Raw genomic sequence first — 24,480 nt, forward strand, 5'->3', positions numbered from 1 at the left:
ACGTTCCTGAGCAGGGACCAGCCAGCCCAATCTCGCCCCAGCCTGGCTGCAGGGAACCCACTGTGCCGGTGGGGACCACATGCCTGTCCTGCTGCTGGCATTGCTCTTCATCCCAGGACCATGGCCTCCTCTTCATCTTCCTCATCAATGTCCATCTCCTGGGTGTACTCTTCCATTTCCACGTCCATCTCCTCATCCTCATCAACCTCCATCTCTTCCTCTCCAGTCTGTTCTCCATCCACCTCCATCTCCTCCTCCGTATCCATTATGGTGCCCACCTCCATCTCTTCCTCTCCTCTCTTTTCTCCCTCCACTTCCATCTTCTCCTCTCTATCAGTCTGTCTGTCCACCTCCATCTTGTCTTCTCTACCTGCAACAGCCTGCAGAGGTAGCAAAACCTCAGAGTGGGGTCCCTGTCCCACCCCATCCCCCCAGAACTCCAGCCCACACCCGGGCAGCTGGGGGGATCCACCTCCATGGAATGGCACCGTACCTTCCTCAGGACAAATGTGAGCATCCTGCAGGGATGGATGACACAATCCAGGCCTTAGGCAGCTTTTGAGACTGATGAGATGAGGTCTCGGGGGCAGGAACAAGAAGGGTGACAGGAGCAGCAGGAGCAGCGTGCAGCGTGTGCTGAGCCCAGGGCCAACGGCTGTGTTGTGCTGCTTGCTGGCTGCTGGCAGTTCCAGATGGGACATGGATTGTGACATGACCACTGAGCTAGAGAGCCTTTGGTTCCATGCTTAGCAACGTTCCCCCAGACCATGGTGCTCAGAGCCCTGTTCCCAAGGATGGAGCATCCACAGCCTGGGCCAGTGCCTCAGCACCCTCAGTGGAAGAGAGCAGCTTCCTCAGATCCAACTTCAATCAGCCTCCTGCAGCTGAAAGCCGTCCCCCCCTTGTCCTGTTGCCACAGGCCCTGTGGAACACCCTGTCCCAATCTTTCTTGTGGCACCCTTGCAGTCCTGCAGAGCTGCAGTGAGGCCTCCCCAGGGTCTCCTCTTTCCAGGCTGAGCATCCCCAGCCCCACGTGGAAAGCAGGCAGTGTGATCAGGGGGAGTCCAGGCTGGAGTCAAACGGCATCAGGAACTGAGAGACGGAAGCTTTAGGCCCAGGATTGCCTCTCAATGTACAAAATTAATAAGAGTGGAGGGCAAGATGGTGGGACACTGCTTCTGCTCTAATTGGTGAATATAGTCTCTGTTTTTTTCTTTTTTTCTCTCATGCCGTTGCACTTTTGGCTGTTTGAAAGGAAGCTTGGCACAATATCCATTGTCTTCTCCATTTGTGAATCACCGAGCAGAGTCTGGGCAAGCTGATGTTGCAGAGCAAATCCTGCAAATGGACTGGTCATCCTGAGCCTGGAGAATGCAGTTAAACCCAGCCAAAAGTAATTTCTGGATAGTCAAGCCTGGTGTACATTCTCTTGACTTTGGCTATGCCAACTTCACCTGAGTCTTATGAAAAAGCAAACAAAAGACTCAAACCAAAACAGACAAAACCTAGAAACAAACGAACCCATGCAAACCAATCAAACAAAGAGACTAAAAAAACCCCAAATAAAACCAAAGGGAATGAAGAGTTAGTATTAGTTTTGAGTTCATCACAGCAAGTAAATGGCTGCTTTCCACAGGATCACCATAAAAAGCCACAGATAACAGCTGCTCCAAAATACACCCAACAGGAGAACCATCAAAGTGATACATAGCAAGTCTGGGGGCAGCTCCCCATGAAGGTGAGGGATGAGCACACAGTGCTACAGCTCCAGCCTTCCCCACCCTGCAGGCTGCTCTTTGCTCCTGATGTAAGAGCCTTGCAGGACTGTGGCCCCTCTCGGTGCATTATAAATCATTCCCACAGCTCTCACTTGAGCCACTGGCATGTCCAGAGCGAGATGCAGGCACAATCCTACTGCCCGCTGAGCCTCTCTGGGAGATCCTGAGCATCTTCCTGCCCAGAGCCACAAAAGAGCTCAGGCTCTGACTGAACTGGGTTTTCAGGGGAGGTTTCCATATCCCTGCAAGATGTGCTCATCCTTCATCAGGCTGTGCCCAGCCTGGATCAGGGCAGGTTGGATGCCACATGGGATCCCATCCTTTGCCCTGCCATGTGATCCTCCATGCAGTGGGGATAAAAAGCCCAGCACTGGGGAACCCCATGTGCTGCAGCAGTGATATTTTTGGGAGAAACACGGAGCTGTGCATGGCCAGCTTGAAGTCTGCAATGCTGTGAGCACCAGGCCTGCCATGCTGAGCCCAGGGCCACAACCAGTGCTCACCCGGGCTGGGACATTGAGTCCCAACATGGGATCCCATGGGACAGGGCACGCTGGGATTCGCCCCTGCAGCTCCCCAGTGTGTCCAGAGAGACAGCAAGGAGACAGTGACCTCTGTCAGCGGAACCCTCTGAGTGGGACGACCACTGCTGGGGTGGCTGTGCCAGCTCCCCCATGAACCTCCAGCCCTGGGAACCGGGAGCAAGTGGAAAACACAACTTGGCCAATACTGCCTGTGCCGGAAGCAAATGGAAAGAGAACTGGGGTGTGAAAACCCAAGGTTGCTTATTTACATAAGAACAGCAATGAAAACACAGAACACATTTACTTTTGTAAGAATATTTGTAATAACAACAATTTATAGAAGGTATATACCTAAGAACATATCTAACAACAATATTTGAAATGTATTTACAGAAGACAAAATGAAGCCCTAAAACCTATATGCCAAAAACAAGAACAAACTCTAAAAACTATGTACAAAAGGGTGCCATTTCAGTCCAGGATCTCCATCAGTCCGGGAAGAAAAGCAGGTGCCATGGTCACTCCAGTCAGGCACAGAGGGCTCTACCGTGTGTCCCCAGGCTGGCACACTGGGACTCTGCTGCCAGAGCTGAGGCTGGCTGGGTCTGGGGGCTGGGCCCCAGGCACTGCCATGGGGCTTGTGTGGCCCGCAGCAAGAACAGGACAGGCTGGGCATGGCCAGCAGAACCCAAGGCACTGGGTACCACGTTCCTGAGCAGGGACCAGCCAGCCCAATCCCGCCCCAGCCTGGCTGCAGGGAACCCACTGTGCCTGTGGGGACCACATGCCTGTCGTGCTGCTGGCATTGCTCTTCATCCCAGGACCATGGCCTCCTCTTCATCTTCCTCATCAATGTCCATCTCCTGGGTGTACTCTTCCATTTCCACGTCCATCTCCTCATCCTCATCAACCTCCATCTCTTCCTCTCCAGTCTGTTCTCCATCCACCTCCATCTCCTCCTCCGTATCCATTATGGTGCCCACCTCCATCTCTTCCTCTCCTCTCTTTTCTCCCTCCACTTCCATCTTCTCCTCTCTATCAGTCTGTCTGTCCACCTCCATCTTGTCTTCTCTACCTGCAACAGCCTGCAGAGGTAGCAAAACCTCAGAGTGGGGTCCCTGTCCCACCCCATCCCCCCAGAACTCCAGCCCACACCCGGGCAGCTGGGGGGATCCACCTCCATGGAATGGCACCGTACCTTCCTCAGGACAAATGTGAGCATCCTGCAGGGATGGATGACACAATCCAGGCCTTAGGCAGCTTTTGAGACTGATGAGATGAGGTCTCGGGGGCAGGAACAAGAAGGGTGACAGGAGCAGCAGGAGCAGCGTGCAGCGTGTGCTGAGCCCAGGGCCAACGGCTGTGTTGTGCTGCTTGCTGGCTGCTGGCAGTTCCAGATGGGACATGGATTGTGACATGACCACTGAGCTAGAGAGCCTTTGGTTCCATGCTTAGCAACGTTCCCCCAGACCATGGTGCTCAGAGCCCTGTTCCCAAGGATGGAGCATCCACAGCCTGGGCCAGTGCCTCAGCACCCTCAGTGGAAGAGAGCAGCTTCCTCAGATCCAACTTCAATCAGCCTCCTGCAGCTGAAAGCCGTCCCCCCCTTGTCCTGTTGCCACAGGCCCTGTGGAACACCCTGTCCCAATCTTTCTTGTGGCACCCTTGCAGTCCTGCAGAGCTGCAGTGAGGCCTCCCCAGGGTCTCCTCTTTCCAGGCTGAGCATCCCCAGCCCCACGTGGAAAGCAGGCAGTGTGATCAGGGGGAGTCCAGGCTGGAGTCAAACGGCATCAGGAACTGAGAGACGGAAGCTTTAGGCCCAGGATTGCCTCTCAATGTACAAAATTAATAAGAGTGGAGGGCAAGATGGTGGGACACTGCTTCTGCTCTAATTGGTGAATATAGTCTCTGTTTTTTTCTTTTTTTCTCTCATGCCGTTGCACTTTTGGCTGTTTGAAAGGAAGCTTGGCACAATATCCATTGTCTTCTCCATTTGTGAATCACCGAGCAGAGTCTGGGCAAGCTGATGTTGCAGAGCAAATCCTGCAAATGGACTGGTCATCCTGAGCCTGGAGAATGCAGTTAAACCCAGCCAAAAGTAATTTCTGGATAGTCAAGCCTGGTGTACATTCTCTTGACTTTGGCTATGCCAACTTCACCTGAGTCTTATGAAAAAGCAAACAAAAGACTCAAACCAAAACAGACAAAACCTAGAAACAAACGAACCCATGCAAACCAATCAAACAAAGAGACTAAAAAAACCCCAAATAAAACCAAAGGGAATGAAGAGTTAGTATTAGTTTTGAGTTCATCACAGCAAGTAAATGGCTGCTTTCCACAGGATCACCATAAAAAGCCACAGATAACAGCTGCTCCAAAATACACCCAACAGGAGAACCATCAAAGTGATACATAGCAACTCTGGGGGCAGCTCCCCATGAAGGTGAGGGATGAGCACACAGTGCTACAGCTCCAGCCTTCCCCACCCTGCAGGCTGCTCTTTGCTCCTGATGTAAGAGCCTTGCAGGACTGTGGCCCCTCTCGGTGCATTATAAATCATTCCCACAGCTCTCACTTGAGCCACTGGCATGTCCAGAGCGAGATGCAGGCACAATCCTACTGCCCGCTGAGCCTCTCTGGGAGATCCTGAGCATCTTCCTGCCCAGAGCCACAAAAGAGCTCAGGCTCTGACTGAACTGGGTTTTCAGGGGAGGTTTCCATATCCCTGCAAGATGTGCTCATCCTTCATCAGGCTGTGCCCAGCCTGGATCAGGGCAGGTTGGATGCCACATGGGCTCCATCCTTTGCCCTGCCATGTGATCCTCCATGCAGTGGGGATAAAAAGCCCAGCACTGGGGAACCCCAGGTGCTGCAGCAGTGATATTTTTGGGAGAAACACGGAGCTGTGCATGGCCAGCTTGAAGTCTGCAATGCTGTGAGCACCAGGCCTGCCATGCTGAGCCCAGGGCCACAACCAGTGCTCACCCGGGCTGGGACATTGAGTCCCAACATGGGATCCCATGGGACAGGGCAGGCTGGGATTCGCCCCTGCAGCTCCCCAGTGTGTCCAGAGAGACAGCAAGGAGACAGTGACCTCTGTCAGCGGAACCCTCTGAGTGGGACAACCACTGCTGGGGTGGCTGTGCCAGCTCCCCCATGAACCTCCAGCCCTGGGAACCGGGAGCAAGTGGAAAACACAACTTGGCCAATACTGCCTGTGCCGGAAGCAAATGGAAAGAGAACTGGGGTGTGAAAACCCAAGGTTGTTTATTTACATAAGAACAGCAATGAAAACACAGAACACATTTACTTTTGTAAGAATATTTGTAATAACAACAATTTATAGAAGGTATATACCTAAGAACATATCTAACAACAATATTTGAAATGTATTTACAGAAGACAAAATGAAGCCCTAAAACCTATATGCCAAAAACAAGAACAAACTCTAAAAACTATGTACAAAAGGGTGCCATTTCAGTCCAGGATCTCCATCAGTCCGGGAAGAAAAGCAGGTGCCATGGTCACTCCAGTCAGGCACAGAGGGCTCTACCGTGTGTCCCCAGGCTGGCACAGCGGGACTCTGCTGCCAGAGCTGAGGCTGGCTGGGTCTGGGGGCTGGGCCCCAGGCACTGCCATGGGGCTTGTGTGGCCCACAGCAAGAACAGGACAGGCTGGGCATGGCCAGCAGAACCCAAGGCACTGGGTACCACGTTCCTGAGCAGGGACCAGCCAGCCCAATCCCGCCCCAGCCTGGCTGCAGGGAACCCACTGTGCCTGTGGGGACCACATGCCTGTCGTGCTGCTGGCATTGCTCTTCATCCCAGGACCATGGCCTCCTCTTCATCTTCCTCATCAATGTCCATCTCCTGGGTGTACTCTTCCATTTCCACGTCCATCTCCTCATCCTCATCAACCTCCATCTCTTCCTCTCCAGTCTGTTCTCCATCCACCTCCATCTCCTCCTCCGTATCCATTATGGTGTCCACCTCCATCTCTTCCTCTCCTCTCTTTTCTCCCTCCACTTCCATCTTCTCCTCTCTATCAGTCTGTCTGTCCACCTCCATCTTGTCTTCTCTACCTGCAACAGCCTGCAGAGGTAGCAAAACCTCAGAGTGGGGTCCCTGTCCCACCCCATCCCCCCAGAACTCCAGCCCACACCCGGGCAGCTGGGGGGATCCACCTCCATGGAATGGCACCGTACCTTCCTCAGGACAAATGTGAGCATCCTGCAGGGATGGATGACACAATCCAGGCCTTAGGCAGCTTTTGAGACTGATGAGATGAGGTCTCGGGGGCAGGAACAAGAAGGGTGACAGGAGCAGCAGGAGCAGCGTGCAGCGTGTGCTGAGCCCAGGGCCAACGGCTGTGTTGTGCTGCTTGCTGGCTGCTGGCAGTTCCAGATGGGACATGGATTGTGACATGACCACTGAGCTAGAGAGCCTTGGTTCCATGCTTAGCAACGTTCCCCCAGACCATGGTGCTCAGAGCCCTGTTCCCAAGGATGGAGCATCCACAGCCTGGGCCAGTGCCTCAGCACCCTCAGTGGAAGAGAGCAGCTTCCTCAGATCCAACTTCAATCAGCCTCCTGCAGCTGAAAGCCGTCCCCCCCTTGTCCTGTTGCCACAGGCCCTGTGGAACACCCTGTCCCAATCTTTCTTGTGGCACCCTTGCAGTCCTGCAGAGCTGCAGTGAGGCCTCCCCAGGGTCTCCTCTTTCCAGGCTGAGCATCCCCAGCCCCACGTGGAAAGCAGGCAGTGTGATCTGGGGGAGTCCAGGCTGGAGTCAAATGGCATCAGGAACTGAGAGACGGAAGCTTTAGGCCCAGGATTGCCTCTCAATGTACAAAATTAATAAGAGTGGAGGGCAAGATGGTGGGACACTGCTTCTGCTCTAATTGGTGAATATAGTCTCTGTTTTTTTCTTTTTTTCTCTCATGCCGTTGCACTTTTGGCTGTTTGAAAGGAAGCTTGGCACAATATCCATTGTCTTTTCCATTTTTGAATCACCGAGCAGAGTCTGGGCAAGCTGATGTTGCAGAGCAAATCCTGCAAATGGACTGGTCATCCTGAGCCTGGAGAATGCAGTTAAACCCAGCCAAAAGTAATTTCTGGAAAGTCAAGCCTGGTGTACATTCTCTTGACTTTGGCTATGCCAACTTCACCTGAGTCTTATGAAAAAGCAAACAAAAGACTCAAACCAAAACAGACAAAACCTAGAAACAAACGAACCCATGCAAACCAATCAAACAAAGAGACTAAAAAAACCCCAAATAAAACCAACGGGAATGAAGAGTTAGTATTAGTTTTGAGTTCATCACAGCAGGTAAATGGCTGCTTTCCACAGGATCACCATAAAAAGCCACAGATAACAGCTGCTCCAAAATACACCCAACAGGAGAACCATCAAAGTGATACATAGCAAGTCTGGGGGCAGCTCCCCATGAAGGTGAGGGATGAGCACACAGTGCTACAGCTCCAGCCTTCCCCACCCTGCAGGCTGCTCTTTGCTCCTGATGTAAGAGCCTTGCAGGACTGTGGCCCCTCTCGGTGCATTATAAATCATTCCCACAGCTCTCACTTGAGCCACTGGCATGTCCAGAGCGAGATGAAGGCACAATCCTACTGCCCGCTGAGCCTCTCTGGGAGATCCTGAGCATCTTCCTGCCCAGAGCCACAAAAGAGCTCAGGCTCTGACTGAACGGGGTTTTCAGGGGAGGTTTCCATATCCCTGCAAGATGTGCTCATCCTTCATCAGGCTGTGCCCAGCCTGGATCAGGGCAGGTTGTATGCCACATGGGCTCCATCCTTTGCCCTGCCATGTGATCCTCCATGCAGTGGGGATAAAAAGCCCAGCACTGGGGAACCCCAGGTGCTGCAGCAGTGATATTTTTGGGAGAAACACGGAGCTGTGCATGGCCAGCTTGAAGTCTGCAATGCTGTGAGCACCAGGCCTGCCATGCTGAGCCCAGGGCCACAACCAGTGCTCACCCGGGCTGGGACATTGAGTCCCAACATGGGATCCCATGGGACAGGGCAGGCTGGGATTCGCCCCTGCAGCTCCCCAGTGTGTCCAGAGAGACAGCAAGGAGACAGTGACCTCTGTCAGCGGAACCCTCTGAGTGGGACAACCACTGCTGGGGTGGCTGTGCCAGCTCCCCCATGAACCTCCAGCCCTGGGAACCGGGAGCAAGTGGAAAACACAACTTGGCCAATACTGCCTGTGCCGGAAGCAAATGGAAAGAGAACTGGGGTGTGAAAACCCAAGGTTGTTTATTTACATAAGAACAGCAATGAAAACACAGAACACATTTACTTTTGTAAGAATATTTGTAATAAAAACAATTTATAGAAGATATATACCTAAGAACATATCTAACAACAATATTTGAAATGTATTTACAGAAGACAAAACGAAGCCCTAAAACCTATATGCCAAAAACAAGAACAAACTCTAAAAACTATGTACAAAAGGGTGCCATTTCAGTCCAGGATCTCCATCAGTCCGGGAAGAAAAGCAGGTGCCATAGTCACTCCAGTCAGGCACAGAGGGCTCTACCGTGTGTCCCCAGGCTGGCACACTGGGACTCTGCTGCCAGAGCTGAGGCTGGCTGGGTCTGGGGGCTGGGCCCCAGGCACTGCCATGGGGCTTGTGTGGCCCAAAGCAAGAACAGGACAGGCTGGGCATGGCCAGCAGAACCCAAGGCACTGGGTACCACGTTCCTGAGCAGGGACCAGCCAGCCCAATCCCGCCCCAGCCTGGCTGCAGGGAACCCACTGTGCCTGTGGGGACCACATGCCTGTCGTGCTGCTGGCATTGCTCTTCATCCCAGGACCATGGCCTCCTCTTCATCTTCCTCATCAATGTCCATCTCCTGGGTGTACTCTTCCATTTCCACGTCCATCTCCTCATCCTCATCAACCTCCATCTCTTCCTCTCCAGTCTGTTCTCCATCCACCTCCATCTCCTCCTCCGTATCCATTATGGTGTCCACCTCCATCTCTTCCTCTCCTCTCTTTTCTCCCTCCACTTCCATCTTCTCCTCTCTATCAGTCTGTCTGTCCACCTCCATCTTGTCTTCTCTACCTGCAACAGCCTGTAGAGGTAGCAAAACCTCAGAGTGGGGTCCCTGTCCCACCCCATCCCCCCAGAACTCCAGCCCACACCCGGGCAGCTGGGGGGATCCACCTCCATGGAATGGCACCGTACCTTCCTCAGGACAAATGTGAGCATCCTGCAGGGATGGATGACACAATCCAGGCCTTAGGCAGCTTTTGAGACTGATGAGATGAGGTCTCGGGGGCAGGAACAAGAAGGGTGACAGGAGCAGCAGGAGCAGCGTGCAGCGTGTGCTGAGCCCAGGGCCAACGGCTGTGTTGTGCTGCTTGCTGGCTGCTGGCAGTTCCAGATGGGACATGGATTGTGACATGACCACTGAGCTAGAGAGCCTTGGTTCCATGCTTAGCAACGTTCCCCCAGACCATGGTGCTCAGAGCCCTGTTCCCAAGGATGGAGCATCCACAGCCTGGGCCAGTGCCTCAGCACCCTCAGTGGAAGAGAGCAGCTTCCTCAGATCCAACTTCAATCAGCCTCCTGCAGCTGAAAGCCGTCCCCCCCTTGTCCTGTTGCCACAGGCCCTGTGGAACACCCTGTCCCAATCTTTCTTGTGGCACCCTTGCAGTCCTGCAGAGCTGCAGTGAGGCCTCCCCAGGGTCTCCTCTTTCCAGGCTGAGCATCCCCAGCCCCACGTGGAAAGCAGGCAGTGTGATCTGGGGGAGTCCAGGCTGGAGTCAAATGGCATCAGGAACTGAGAGACGGAAGCTTTAGGCCCAGGATTGCATCTCAATGTACAAAATTAATAAGAGTGGAGGGCAAGATGGTGGGACACTGCTTCTGCTCTAATTGGTGAATATAGTCTCTGTTTTTTTCTTTTTTTCTCTCATGCCGTTGCACTTTTGGCTGTTTGAAAGGAAGCTTGGCACAATATCCATTGTCTTCTCCATTTTTGAATCACCGAGCAGAGTCTGGGCAAGCTGATGTTGCAGAGCAAATCCTGCAAATGGACTGGTCATCCTGAGCCTGGAGAATGCAGTTAAACCCAGCCAAAAGTAATTTCTGGAAAGTCAAGCCTGGTGTACATTCTCTTGACTTTGGCTATGCCAACTTCACCTGAGTCTTATGAAAAAGCAAACAAAAGACTCAAACCAAAACAGACAAAACCTAGAAACAAACGAACCCATGCAAACCAATCAAACAAAGAGACTAAAAAAACCCCAAATAAAACCAAAGGGAATGAAGAGTTAGTATTAGTTTTGAGTTCATCACAGCAGGTAAATGGCTGCTTTCCACAGGATCACCATAAAAAGCCACAGATAACAGCTGCTCCAAAATACACCCAACAGGAGAACCATCAAAGTGATACATAGCAAGTCTGGGGGCAGCTCCCCATGAAGGTGAGGGATGAGCACACAGTGCTACAGCTCCAGCCTTCCCCACCCTGCAGGCTGCTCTTTGCTCCTGATGTAAGAGCCTTGCAGGACTGTGGCCCCTCTCGGTGCATTATAAATCATTCCCACAGCTCTCACTTGAGCCACTGGCATGTCCAGAGCGAGATGCAGGCACAATCCTACTGCCCGCTGAGCCTCTCTGGGAGATCCTGAGCATCTTCCTGCCCAGAGCCACAAAAGAGCTCAGGCTCTGACTGAACTGGGTTTTCAGGGGAGGTTTCCATATCCCTGCAAGATGTGCTCATCCTTCATCAGGCTGTGCCCAGCCTGGATCAGGGCAGGTTGGATGCCACATGGGATCCCATCCTTTGCCCTGCCATGTGATCCTCCATGCAGTGGGGATAAAAAGCCCAGCACTGGGGAACCCCAGGTGCTGCAGCAGTGATATTTTTGGGAGAAACACGGAGCTGTGCATGGCCAGCTTGAAGTCTGCAATGCTGTGAGCACCAGGCCTGCCATGCTGAGCCCAGGGCCACAACCAGTGCTCACCCGGGCTGGGACATTGAGTCCCAACATGGGATCCCATGGGACAGGGCAGGCTGGGATTCGCCCCTGCAGCTCCCCAGTGTGTCCAGAGAGACAGCAAGGAGACAGTGACCTCTGTCAGCGGAACCCTCTGAGTGGGACAACCACTGCTGGGGTGGCTGTGCCAGCTCCCCCATGAACCTCCAGCCCTGGGAACCGGGAGCAAGTGGAAAACACAACTTGGCCAATACTGCCTGTGCCGGAAGCAAATGGAAAGAGAACTGGGGTGTGAAAACCCAAGGTTGTTTATTTACATAAGAACAGCAATGAAAACACAGAACACATTTACTTTTGTAAGAATATTTGTAATAACAACAATTTATAGAAGGTATATACCTAAGAACATATCTAACAACAATATTTGAAATGTATTTACAGAAGACAAAACGAAGCCCTAAAACCTATATGCCAAAAACAAGAACAAACTCTAAAAACTATGTACAAAAAGGTGCCATTTCAGTCCAGGATCTCCATCAGTCCGGGAAGAAAAGCAGGTGCCATAGTCACTCCAGTCAGGCACAGAGGGCTCTTCCGTGTGTCCCCAGGCTGGCACACTGGGACTCTGCTGCCAGAGCTGAGGCTGGCTGGGTCTGGGGGCTGGGCCCCAGGCACTGCCATGGGGCTTGTGTGGCCTAAAGCAAGAACAGGACAGGCTGGGCATGGCCAGCAGAACCCAAGGCACTGGGTACCACGTTCCTGAGCAGGGACCAGCCAGCCCAATCCCGCCTCAGCCTGGCTGCAGGGAACCCACTGTGCCTGTGGGGACCACATGCCTGTCCTGCTGCTGGCATTGCTCTTCATCCCAGGACCATGGCCTCCTCTTCATCTTCCTCATCAATGTCCATCTCCTGGGTGTACTCTTCCATTTCCACGTCCATCTCCTCATCCTCATCAACCTCCATCTCTTCCTCTCCAGTCTGTTCTCCATCCACCTCCATCTCCTCCTCCGTATCCATTATGGTGCCCACCTCCATCTCTTCCTCTCCTCTCTTTTCTCCCTCCACTTCCATCTTCTCCTCTCTATCAGTCTGTCTGTCCACCTCCATCTTGTCTTCTCTACCTGCAACAGCCTGCAGAGGTAGCAAAACCTCAGAGTGGGGTCCCTGTCCCACCCCATCCCCCCAGAACTCCAGCCCACACCCGGGCAGCTGGGGGGATCCACCTCCATGGAATGGCACCGTACCTTCCTCAGGACAAATGTGAGCATCCTGCAGGGATGGATGACACAATCCAGGCCTTAGGCAGCTTTTGAGACTGATGAGATGAGGTCTCGGGGGCAGGAACAAGAAGGGTGACAGGAGCAGCAGGAGCAGCGTGCAGCGTGTGCTGAGCCCAGGGCCAACGGCTGTGTTGTGCTGCTTGCTGGCTGCTGGCAGTTCCAGATGGGACATGGATTGTGACATGACCACTGAGCTAGAGAGCCTTTGGTTCCATGCTTAGCAACGTTCCCCCAGACCATGGTGTTCAGAGCCCTGTTCCCAAGGATGGAGCATCCACAGCCTGGGCCAGTGCCTCAGCACCCTCAGTGGAAGAGAGCAGCTTCCTCAGATCCAACTTCAATCAGCCTCCTGCAGCTGAAAGCCGTCCCCCCCTTGTCCTGTTGCCACAGGCCCTGTGGAACACCCTGTCCCAATCTTTCTTGTGGCACCCTTGCAGTCCTGCAGAGCTGCAGTGAGGCCTCCCCAGGGTCTCCTCTTTCCAGGCTGAGCATCCCCAGCCCCACGTGGAAAGCAGGCAGTGTGATCAGGGGGAGTCCAGGCTGGAGTCAAATGGCATCAGGAACTGAGAGACGGAAGCTTTAGGCCCAGGATTGCCTCTCAATGTACAAAATTAATAAGAGTGGAGGGCAAGATGGTGGGACACTGCTTCTGCTCTAATTGGTGAATATAGTCTCTGTTTTTTTCTTTTTTTCTCTCATGCCGTTGCAGTTTTGGCTGTTTGAAAGGAAGCTTGGCACAATATCCATTGTCTTTTCCATTTTTGAATCACCGAGCAGAGTCTGGGCAAGCTGATGTTGCAGAGCAAATCCTGCAAATGGACTGGTCATCCTGAGCCTGGAGAATGCAGTTAAACCCAGCCAAAAGTAATTTCTGGAAAGTCAAGCCTGGTGTACATTCTCTTGACTTTGGCTATGCCAACTTCACCTGAGTCTTATGAAAAAGCAAACAAAAGACTCAAACCAAAACAGACAAAACCTAGAAACAAACGAACCCATGCAAACCAATCAAACAAAGAGACTAAAAAAACCCCAAATAAAACCAAAGGGAATGAAGAGTTAGTATTAGTTTTGAGTTCATCACAGCAGGTAAATGGCTGCTTTCCACAGGATCACCATAAAAAGCCACAGATAACAGCTGCTCCAAAATACACCCAACAGGAGAACCATCAAAGTGATACATAGCAAGTCTGGGGGCAGCTCCCCATGAAGGTGAGGGATGAGCACACAGTGCTACAGCTCCAGCCTTCCCCACCCTGCAGGCTGCTCTTTGCTCCTGATGTAAGAGCCTTGCAGGACTGTGGCCCCTCTCGGTGCATTATAAATCATTCCCACAGCTCTCACTTGAGCCACTGGCATGTCCAGAGCGAGATGCAGGCACAATCCTACTGCCCGCTGAGCCTCTCTGGGAGATCCTGAGCATCTTCCTGCCCAGAGCCACAAAAGAGCTCAGGCTCTGACTGAACTGGGTTTTCAGGGGAGGTTTCCATATCCCTGCAAGATGTGCTCATCCTTCATCAGGCTGTGCCCAGCCTGGATCAGGGCAGGTTGGATGCCACATGGGATCCCATCCTTTGCCCTGCCATGTGATCCTCCATGCAGTGGGGAGAAAAAGCCCAGCACTGGGGAACCCCATGTGCTGCAGCAGTGATATTTTTGGGAGAAACACGGAGCTGTGCATGGCCAGCTTGAAGTCTGCAATGCTGTGAGCACCAGGCCTGCCATGCTGAGCCCAGGGCCACAACCAGTGCTCACCCGGGCTGGGACATTGAGTCCCAACATGGGATCCCATGGGACAGGGCAGGCTGGGATTCGCCCCTGCAGCTCCCCAGTGTGTCCAGAGAGACAGCAAGGAGACAGTGACCTCTGTCAGCGGAACCCTCTGAGTGGGACGACCACTGCTGGGGTGGCTGTGCCAGCTCCCCCATGAACCTCCAGCCCTGGGAACCGGGAGCAAGTGGAAAACACAACTTGGCCAATACTGCCTGTGCCGGAAGCAAATGGAAAGAGAACTGGGGTGTGAAAACCCAAGGTTGTTTATTTACATAAGAACAGCAATGAAAACACAGAACACATTTACTTTTGTAAGAATATTTGTAATAACAACAATTTATAGAAGGTATATACCTAAGAACATATCTAACAACAATATTTGAAATGTATTTACAGAAGACAAAACGAAGCCCTAAAACCTATATGCCAAAAACAAGAACAAACTCTAAAAACTATGTACAAAAAGGTGCCATTTCAGTCCAGGATCTCCATCAGTCCGGGAAGAAAAGCAGGTGCCATGGTCACTCCAGTCAGGCACAGAGGGCTCTTCCGTGTGTCCCCAGGCTGGCACACTGGGACTCTGCTGCCAGAGCTGAGGCTGGCTGGGTCTGGGGGCTGGGCCCCAGGCACTGCCATGGGGCTTGTGTGGCCCAAAGCAAGAACAGGACAGGCTGGGCATGGCCAGCAGAACCCAAGGCACTGGGTACCACGTTCCTGAGCAGGGACCAGCCAGCCCAATCTCGCCCCAGCCTGGCTGCAGGGAACCCACTGTGCCTGTGGGGACCACATGCCTGTCCTGCTGCTGGCATTGCTCTTCATCCCAGGACCATGGCCTCCTCTTCATCTTCCTCATCAATGTCCATCTCCTGGGTGTACTCTTCCATTTCCACGTCCATCTCCTCATCCTCATCAACCTCCATCTCTTCCTCTCCAGTCTGTTCTCCATCCACCTCCATCTCCTCCTCCGTATCCATTATGGTGCCCACCTCCATCTCTTCCTCTCCTCTCTTTTCTCCCTCCACTTCCATCTTCTCCTCTCTATCAGTCTGTCTGTCCACCTCCATCTTGTCTTCTCTACCTGCAACAGCCTGCAGAGGTAGCAAAACCTCAGAGTGGGGTCCCTGTCCCACCCCATCCCCCCAGAACTCCAGCCCACACCCGGGCAGCTGGGGGGATCCACCTCCATGGAATGGCACCGTACCTTCCTCAGGACAAATGTGAGCATCCTGCAGGGATGGATGACACAATCCAGGCCTTAGGCAGCTTTTGAGACTGATGAGATGAGGTCTCGGGGGCAGGAACAAGAAGGGTGACAGGAGCAGCAGGAGCAGCGTGCAGCGTGTGCTGAGCCCAGGGCCAACGGCTGTGTTGTGCTGCTTGCTGGCTGCTGGCAGTTCCAGATGGGACATGGATTGTGACATGACCACTGAGCTAGAGAGCCTTTGGTTCCATGCTTAGCAACGTTCCCCCAGACCATGGTGCTCAGAGCCCTGTTCCCAAGGATGGAGCATCCACAGCCTGGGCCAGTGCCTCAGCACCCTCAGTGGAAGAGAGCAGCTTCCTCAGATCCAACTTCAATCAGCCTCCTGCAGCTGAAAGCCGTCCCCCCCTTGTCCTGTTGCCACAGGCCCTGTGGAACACCCTGTCCCAATCTTTCTTGTGGCACCCTTGCAGTCCTGCAGAGCTGCAGTGAGGCCTCCCCAGGGTCTCCTCTTTCCAGGCTGAGCATCCCCAGCCCCACGTGGAAAGCAGGCAGTGTGATCAGGGGGAGTCCAGGCTGGAGTCAAACGGCATCAGGAACTGAGAGACGGAAGCTTTAGGCCCAGGATTGCCTCTCAATGTACAAAATTAATAAGAGTGGAGGGCAAGATGGTGGGACACTGCTTCTGCTCTAATTGGTGAATATAGTCTCTGTTTTTTTCTTTTTTTCTCTCATGCCGTTGCACTTTTGGCTGTTTGAAAGGAAGCTTGGCACAATATCCATTGTCTTCTCCATTTGTGAATCACTGAGCAGAGTCTGGGCAAGCTGATGTTGCAGAGCAAATCCTGCAAATGGACTGGTCATCCTGAGCCTGGAGAATGCAGTTAAACCCAGCCAAAAGTAATTTCTGGATAGTCAAGCCTGGTGTACATTCTCTTGACTTTGGCTATGCCAACTTCACCTGAGTCTTATGAAAAAGCAAACAAAAGACTCAAACCAAAACAGACAAAACCTAGAAACAAACGAACCCATGCAAACCAATCAAACAAAGAGACTAAAAAAACCCCAAATAAAACCAAAGGGAATGAAGAGTTAGTATTAGTTTTGAGTTCATCACAGCAAGTAAATGGCTGCTTTCCACAGGATCACCATAAAAAGCCACAGATAACAGCTGCTCCAAAATACACCCAACAGGAGAACCATCAAAGTGATACATAGCAACTCTGGGGGCAGCTCCCCATGAAGGTGAGGGATGAGCACACAGTGCTACAGCTCCAGCCTTCCCCACCCTGCAGGCTGCTCTTTGCTCCTGATGTAAGAGCCTTGCAGGACTGTGGCCCCTCTCGGTGCATTATAAATCATTCCCACAGCTCTCACTTGAGCCACTGGCATGTCCAGAGCGAGATGCAGGCACAATCCTACTGCCCGCTGAGCCTCTCTGGGAGATCCTGAGCATCTTCCTGCCCAGAGCCACAAAAGAGCTCAGGCTCTGACTGAACTGGGTTTTCAGGGGAGGTTTCCATATCCCTGCAAGATGTGCTCATCCTTCATCAGGCTGTGCCCAGCCTGGATCAGGGCAGGTTGTATGCCACATGGGCTCCATCCTTTGCCCTGCCATGTGATCCTCCATGCAGTGGGGATAAAAAGCCCAGCACTGGGGAACCCCAGGTGCTGCAGCAGTGATATTTTTGGGAGAAACACGGAGCTGTGCATGGCCAGCTTGAAGTCTGCAATGCTGTGAGCACCAGGCCTGCCATGCTGAGCCCAGGGCCACAACCAGTGCTCACCCGGGCTGGGACATTGAGTCCCAACATGGGATCCCATGGGACAGGGCAGGCTGGGATTCGCCCCTGCAGCTCCCCAGTGTGTCCAGAGAGACAGCAAGGAGACAGTGACCTCTGTCAGCGGAACCCTCTGAGTGGGACAACCACTGCTGGGGTGGCTGTGCCAGCTCCCCCATGAACCTCCAGCCCTGGGAACCGGGAGCAAGTGGAAAACACAACTTGGCCAATACTGCCTGTGCCGGAAGCAAATGGAAAGAGAACTGGGGTGTGAAAACCCAAGGTTGTTTATTTACATAAGAACAGCAATGAAAACACAGAACACATTTACTTTTGTAAGAATATTTGTAATAACAACAATTTATAGAAGGTATATACCTAAGAACATATCTAACAACAATATTTGAAATGTATTTACAGAAGACAAAATGAAGCCCTAAAACCTATATGCCAAAAACAAGAACAAACTCTAAAAACTATGTACAAAAGGGTGCCATTTCAGTCCAGGATCTCCATCAGTCCGGGAAGAAAAGCAGGTGCCATGGTCACTCCAGTCAGGCACAGAGGGCTCTACCGTGTGTCCCCAGGCTGGCACAGCGGGACTCTGCTGCCAGAGCTGAGGCTGGCTGGGTCTGGAGGCTGGGCCCCAGGCACTGCCATGGGGCTTGTGTGGCCCGCAGCAAGAACAGGACAGGCTGGGCATGGCCAGCAGAACCCAAGGCACTGGGTACCACGTTCCTGAGCAGGGACCAGCCAGCCCAATCCCGCCCCAGCCTGGCTGCAGGGAACCCACTGTGCCTGTGGGGACCACATGCCTGTCGTGCTGCTGGCATTGCTCTTCATCCCAGGACCATGGCCTCCTCTTCATCTTCCTCATCAATGTCCATCTCCTGGGTGTACTCTTCCATTTCCACGTCCATCTCCTCATCCTCATCAACCTCCATCTCTTCCTCTCCAGTCTGTTCTCCATCCACCTCCATCTCCTCCTCCGTATCCATTATGGTGTCCACCTCCATCTCTTCCTCTCCTCTCTTTTCTCCCTCCACTTCCATCTTCTCCTCTCTATCAGTCTGTCTGTCCACCTCCATCTTGTCTTCTCTACCTGCAACAGCCTGCAGAGGTAGCAAAACCTCAGAGTGGGGTCCCTGTCCCACCCCATCCCCCCAGAACTCCAGCCCACACCCGGGCAGCTGGGGGGATCCACCTCCATGGAATGGCACCGTACCTTCCTCAGGACAAATGTGAGCATCCTGCAGGGATGGATGACACAATCCAGGCCTTAGGCAGCTTTTGAGACTGATGAGATGAGGTCTCGGGGGCAGGAACAAGAAGGGTGACAGGAGCAGCAGGAGCAGCGTGCAGCGTGTGCTGAGCCCAGGGCCAACGGCTGTGTTGTGCTGCTTGCTGGCTGCTGGCAGTTCCAGATGGGACATGGATTGTGACATGACCACTGAGCTAGAGAGCCTTTGGTTCCATGCTTAGCAACGTTCCCCCAGACCATGGTGCTCAGAGCCCTGTTCCCAAGGATGGAGCATCCACAGCCTGGGCCAGTGCCTCAGCACCCTCAGTGGAAGAGAGCAGCTTCCTCAGATCCAACTTCAATCAGCCTCCTGCAGCTGAAAGCCGTCCCCCCCTTGTCCTGTTGCCACAGGCCCTGTGGAACACCCTGTCCCAATCTTTCTTGTGGCACCCTTGCAGTCCTGCAGAGCTGCAGTGGGGCCTCCCCAGGGTCTCCTCTTTCCAGGCTGAGCATCCCCAGCCCCACGTGGAAAGCAGGCAGTGTGATCAGGGGGAGTCCAGGCTGGAGTCAAATGGCATCAGGAACTGAGAGACGGAAGCTTTAGGCCCAGGATTGCCTCTCAATGTACAAAATTAATAAGAGTGGAGGGCAAGATGGTGGGACACTGCTTCTGCTCTAATTGGTGAATATAGTCTCTGTTTTTTTCTTTTTTTCTCTCATGCCGTTGCACTTTTGGCTGTTTGAAAGGAAGCTTGGCACAATATCCATTGTCTTTTCCATTTTTGAATCACCGAGCAGAGTCTGGGCAAGCTGATGTTGCAGAGCAAATCCTGCAAATGGACTGGTCATCCTGAGCCTGGAGAATGCAGTTAAACCCAGCCAAAAGTAATTTCTGGAAAGTCAAGCCTGGTGTACATTCTCTTGACTTTGGCTATGCCAACTTCACCTGAGTCTTATGAAAAAGCAAACAAAAGACTCAAACCAAAACAGACAAAACCTAGAAACAAACGAACCCATGCAAACCAATCAAACAAAGAGACTAAAAAAACCCCAAATAAAACCAAAGGGAATGAAGAGTTAGTATTAGTTTTGAGTTCATCACAGCAGGTAAATGGCTGCTTTCCACAGGATCACCATAAAAAGCCACAGATAACAGCTGCTCCAAAATACACCCAACAGGAGAACCATCAAAGTGATACATAGCAAGTCTGGGGGCAGCTCCCCATGAAGGTGAGGGATGAGCACACAGTGCTACAGCTCCAGCCTTCCCCACCCTGCAGGCTGCTCTTTGCTCCTGATGTAAGAGCCTTGCAGGACTGTGGCCCCTCTCGGTGCATTATAAATCATTCCCACAGCTCTCACTTGAGCCACTGGCATGTCCAGAGCGAGATGCAGGCACAATCCTACTGCCCGCTGAGCCTCTCTGGGAGATCCTGAGCATCTTCCTGCCCAGAGCCACAAAAGAGCTCAGGCTCTGACTGAACTGGGTTTTCAGGGGAGGTTTCCATATCCCTGCAAGATGTGCTCATCCTTCATCAGGCTGTGCCCAGCCTGGATCAGGGCAGGTTGGATGCCACATGGGATCCCATCCTTTGCCCTGCCATGTGATCCTCCATGCAGTGGGGATAAAAAGCCCAGCACTGGGGAACCCCATGTGCTGCAGCAGTGATATTTTTGGGAGAAACACGGAGCTGTGCATGGCCAGCTTGAAGTCTGCAATGCTGTGAGCACCAGGCCTGCCATGCTGAGCCCAGGGCCACAACCAGTGCTCACCCGGGCTGGGACATTGAGTCCCAACATGGGATCCCATGGGACAGGGCAGGCTGGGATTCGCCCCTGCAGCTCCCCAGTGTGTCCAGAGAGACAGCAAGGAGACAGTGACCTCTGTCAGCGGAACCCTCTGAGTGGGACAACCACTGCTGGGGTGGCTGTGCCAGCTCCCCCATGAACCTCCAGCCCTGGGAACCGGGAGCAAGTGGAAAACACAACTTGGCCAATACTGCCTGTGCCGGAAGCAAATGGAAAGAGAACTGGGGTGTGAAAACCCAAGGTTGTTTATTTACATAAGAACAGCAATGAAAACACAGAACACATTTACTTTTGTAAGAATATTTGTAATAACAACAATTTATAGAAGGTATATACCTAAGAACATATCTAACAACAATATTTGAAATGTATTTACAGAAGACAAAATGAAGCCCTAAAACCTATATGCCAAAAACAAGAACAAACTCTAAAAACTATGTACAAAAGGGTGCCATTTCAGTCCAGGATCTCCATCAGTCCGGGAAGAAAAGCAGGTGCCATGGTCACTCCAGTCAGGCACAGAGGGCTCTACCGTGTGTCCCCAGGCTGGCACAGCGGGACTCTGCTGCCAGAGCTGAGGCTGGCTGGGTCTGGGGGCTGGGCCCCAGGCACTGCCATGGGGCTTGTGTGGCCCGCAGCAAGAACAGGACAGGCTGGGCATGGCCAGCAGAACCCAAGGCACTGGGTACCACGTTCCTGAGCAGGGACCAGCCAGCCCAATCCCGCCCCAGCCTGGCTGCAGGGAACCCACTGTGCCTGTGGGGACCACATGCCTGTCGTGCTGCTGGCATTGCTCTTCATCCCAGGACCATGGCCTCCTCTTCATCTTCCTCATCAATGTCCATCTCCTGGGTGTACTCTTCCATTTCCACGTCCATCTCCTCATCCTCATCAACCTCCATCTCTTCCTCTCCAGTCTGTTCTCCATCCACCTCCATCTCCTCCTCCGTATCCATTATGGTGTCCACCTCCATCTCTTCCTCTCCTCTCTTTTCTCCCTCCACTTCCATCTTCTCCTCTCTATCAGTCTGTCTGTCCACCTCCATCTTGTCTTCTCTACCTGCAACAGCCTGTAGAGGTAGCAAAACCTCAGAGTGGGGTCCCTGTCCCACCCCATCCCCCCAGAACTCCAGCCCACACCCGGGCAGCTGGGGGGATCCACCTCCATGGAATGGCACCGTACCTTCCTCAGGACAAATGTGAGCATCCTGCAGGGATGGATGACACAATCCAGGCCTTAGGCAGCTTTTGAGACTGATGAGATGAGGTCTCGGGGGCAGGAACAAGAAGGGTGACAGGAGCAGCAGGAGCAGCGTGCAGCGTGTGCTGAGCCCAGGGCCAACGGCTGTGTTGTGCTGCTTGCTGGCTGCTGGCAGTTCCAGATGGGACATGGATTGTGACATGACCACTGAGCTAGAGAGCCTTTGGTTCCATGCTTAGCAACGTTCCCCCAGACCATGGTGCTCAGAGCCCTGTTCCCAAGGATGGAGCATCCACAGCCTGGGCCAGTGCCTCAGCACCCTCAGTGGAAGAGAGCAGCTTCCTCAGATCCAACTTCAATCAGCCTCCTGCAGCTGAAAGCCGTCCCCCCCTTGTCCTGTTGCCACAGGCCCTGTGGAACACCCTGTCCCAATCTTTCTTGTGGCACCCTTGCAGTCCTGCAGAGCTGCAGTGAGGCCTCCCCAGGGTCTCCTCTTTCCAGGCTGAGCATCCCCAGCCCCACGTGGAAAGCAGGCAGTGTGATCAGGGGGAGTCCAGGCTGGAGTCAAATGGCATCAGGAACTGAGAGACGGAAGCTTTAGGCCCAGGATTGCCTCTCAATGTACAAAATTAATAAGAGTGGAGGGCAAGATGGTGGGACACTGCTTCTGCTCTAATTGGTGAATATAGTCTCTGTTTTTTTCTTTTTTTCTCTCATGCCGTTGCACTTTTGGCTGTTTGAAAGGAAGCTTGGCACAATATCCATTGTCTTTTCCATTTTTGAATCACCGAGCAGAGTCTGGGCAAGCTGATGTTGCAGAGCAAATCCTGCAAATGGACTGGTCATCCTGAGCCTGGAGAATGCAGTTAAACCCAGCCAAAAGTAATTTCTGGAAAGTCAAGCCTGGTGTACATTCTCTTGACTTTGGCTATGCCAACTTCACCTGAGTCTTATGAAAAAGCAAACAAAAGACTCAAACCAAAACAGACAAAACCTAGAAACAAACGAACCCATGCAAACCAATCAAACAAAGAGACTAAAAAAACCCCAAATAAAACCAAAGGGAATGAAGAGTTAGTATTAGTTTTGAGTTCATCACAGCAGGTAAATGGCTGCTTTCCACAGGATCACCATAAAAAGCCACAGATAACAGCTGCTCCAAAATACACCCAACAGGAGAACCATCAAAGTGATACATAGCAAGTCTGGGGGCAGCTCCCCATGAAGGTGAGGGATGAGCACACAGTGCTACAGCTCCAGCCTTCCCCACCCTGCAGGCTGCTCTTTGCTCCTGATGTAAGAGCCTTGCAGGACTGTGGCCCCTCTCGGTGCATTATAAATCATTCCCACAGCTCTCACTTGAGCCACTGGCATGTCCAGAGCGAGATGCAGGCACAATCCTACTGCCCGCTGAGCCTCTCTGGGAGATCCTGAGCATCTTCCTGCCCAGAGCCACAAAAGAGCTCAGGCTCTGACTGAACTGGGTTTTCAGGGGAGGTTTCCATATCCCTGCAAGATGTGCTCATCCTTCATCAGGCTGTGCCCAGCCTGGATCAGGGCAGGTTGGATGCCACATGGGATCCCATCCTTTGCCCTGCCATGTGATCCTCCATGCAGTGGGGATAAAAAGCCCAGCACTGGGGAACCCCATGTGCTGCAGCAGTGATATTTTTGGGAGAAACACGGAGCTGTGCATGGCCAGCTTGAAGTCTGCAATGCTGTGAGCACCAGGCCTGCCATGCTGAGCCCAGGGCCACAACCAGTGCTCACCCGGGCTGGGACATTGAGTCCCAACATGGGATCCCATGGGACAGGGCACGCTGGGATTCGCCCCTGCAGCTCCCCAGTGTGTCCAGAGAGACAGCAAGGAGACAGTGACCTCTGTCAGCGGAACCCTCTGAGTGGGACAACCACTGCTGGGGTGGCTGTGCCAGCTCCCCCATGAACCTCCAGCCCTGGGAACCGGGAGCAAGTGGAAAACACAACTTGGCCAATACTGCCTGTGCCGGAAGCAAATGGAAAGAGAACTGGGGTGTGAAAACCCAAGGTTGTTTATTTACATAAGAACAGCAATGAAAACACAGAACACATTTACTTTTGTAAGAATATTTGTAATAACAACAATTTATAGAAGGTATATACCTAAGAACATATCTAACAACAATATTTGAAATGTATTTACAGAAGACAAAACGAAGCCCTAAAACCTATATGCCAAAAAGAAGAACAAACTCTAAAAACTATGTACAAAAGGGTGCCATTTCAGTCCAGGATCTCCATCAGTCCGGGAAGAAAAGCAGGTGCCATGGTCACTCCAGTCAGGCACAGAGGGCTCTTCCGTGTGTCCCCAGGCTGGCACACTGGGACTCTGCTGCCAGAGCTGAGGCTGGCTGGGTCTGGGGGCTGGGCCCCAGGCACTGCCATGGGGCTTGTGTGGCCCAAAGCAAGAACAGGACAGGCTGGGCATGGCCAGCAGAACCCAAGGCACTGGGTACCACGTTCCTGAGCAGGGACCAGCCAGCCCAATCTCGCCCCAGCCTGGCTGCAGGGAACCCACTGTGCCTGTGGGGACCACATGCCTGTCCTGCTGCTGGCATCGCTCTTCATCCCAGGACCATGGCCTCCTCTTCATCTTCCTCATCAATGTCCATCTCCTGGGTGTACTCTTCCATTTCCACGTCCATCTCCTCATCCTCATCAACCTCCATCTCTTCCTCTCCAGTCTGTTCTCCATCCACCTCCATCTCCTCCTCCGTATCCATTATGGTGTCCACCTCCATCTCTTCCTCTCCTCTCTTTTCTCCCTCCACTTCCATCTTCTCCTCTCTATCAGTCTGTCTGTCCACCTCCATCTTGTCTTCTCTACCTGCAACAGCCTGCAGAGGTAGCAAAACCTCAGAGTGGGGTCCCTGTCCCACCCCATCC

Source organism: Lonchura striata, chromosome 13, assembly GCF_050655825.1.
Source record: "Lonchura striata isolate lonStrDom1 chromosome 13, ASM5065582v1, whole genome shotgun sequence".
NCBI lineage: Eukaryota > Metazoa > Chordata > Aves > Passeriformes > Estrildidae > Lonchura > Lonchura striata.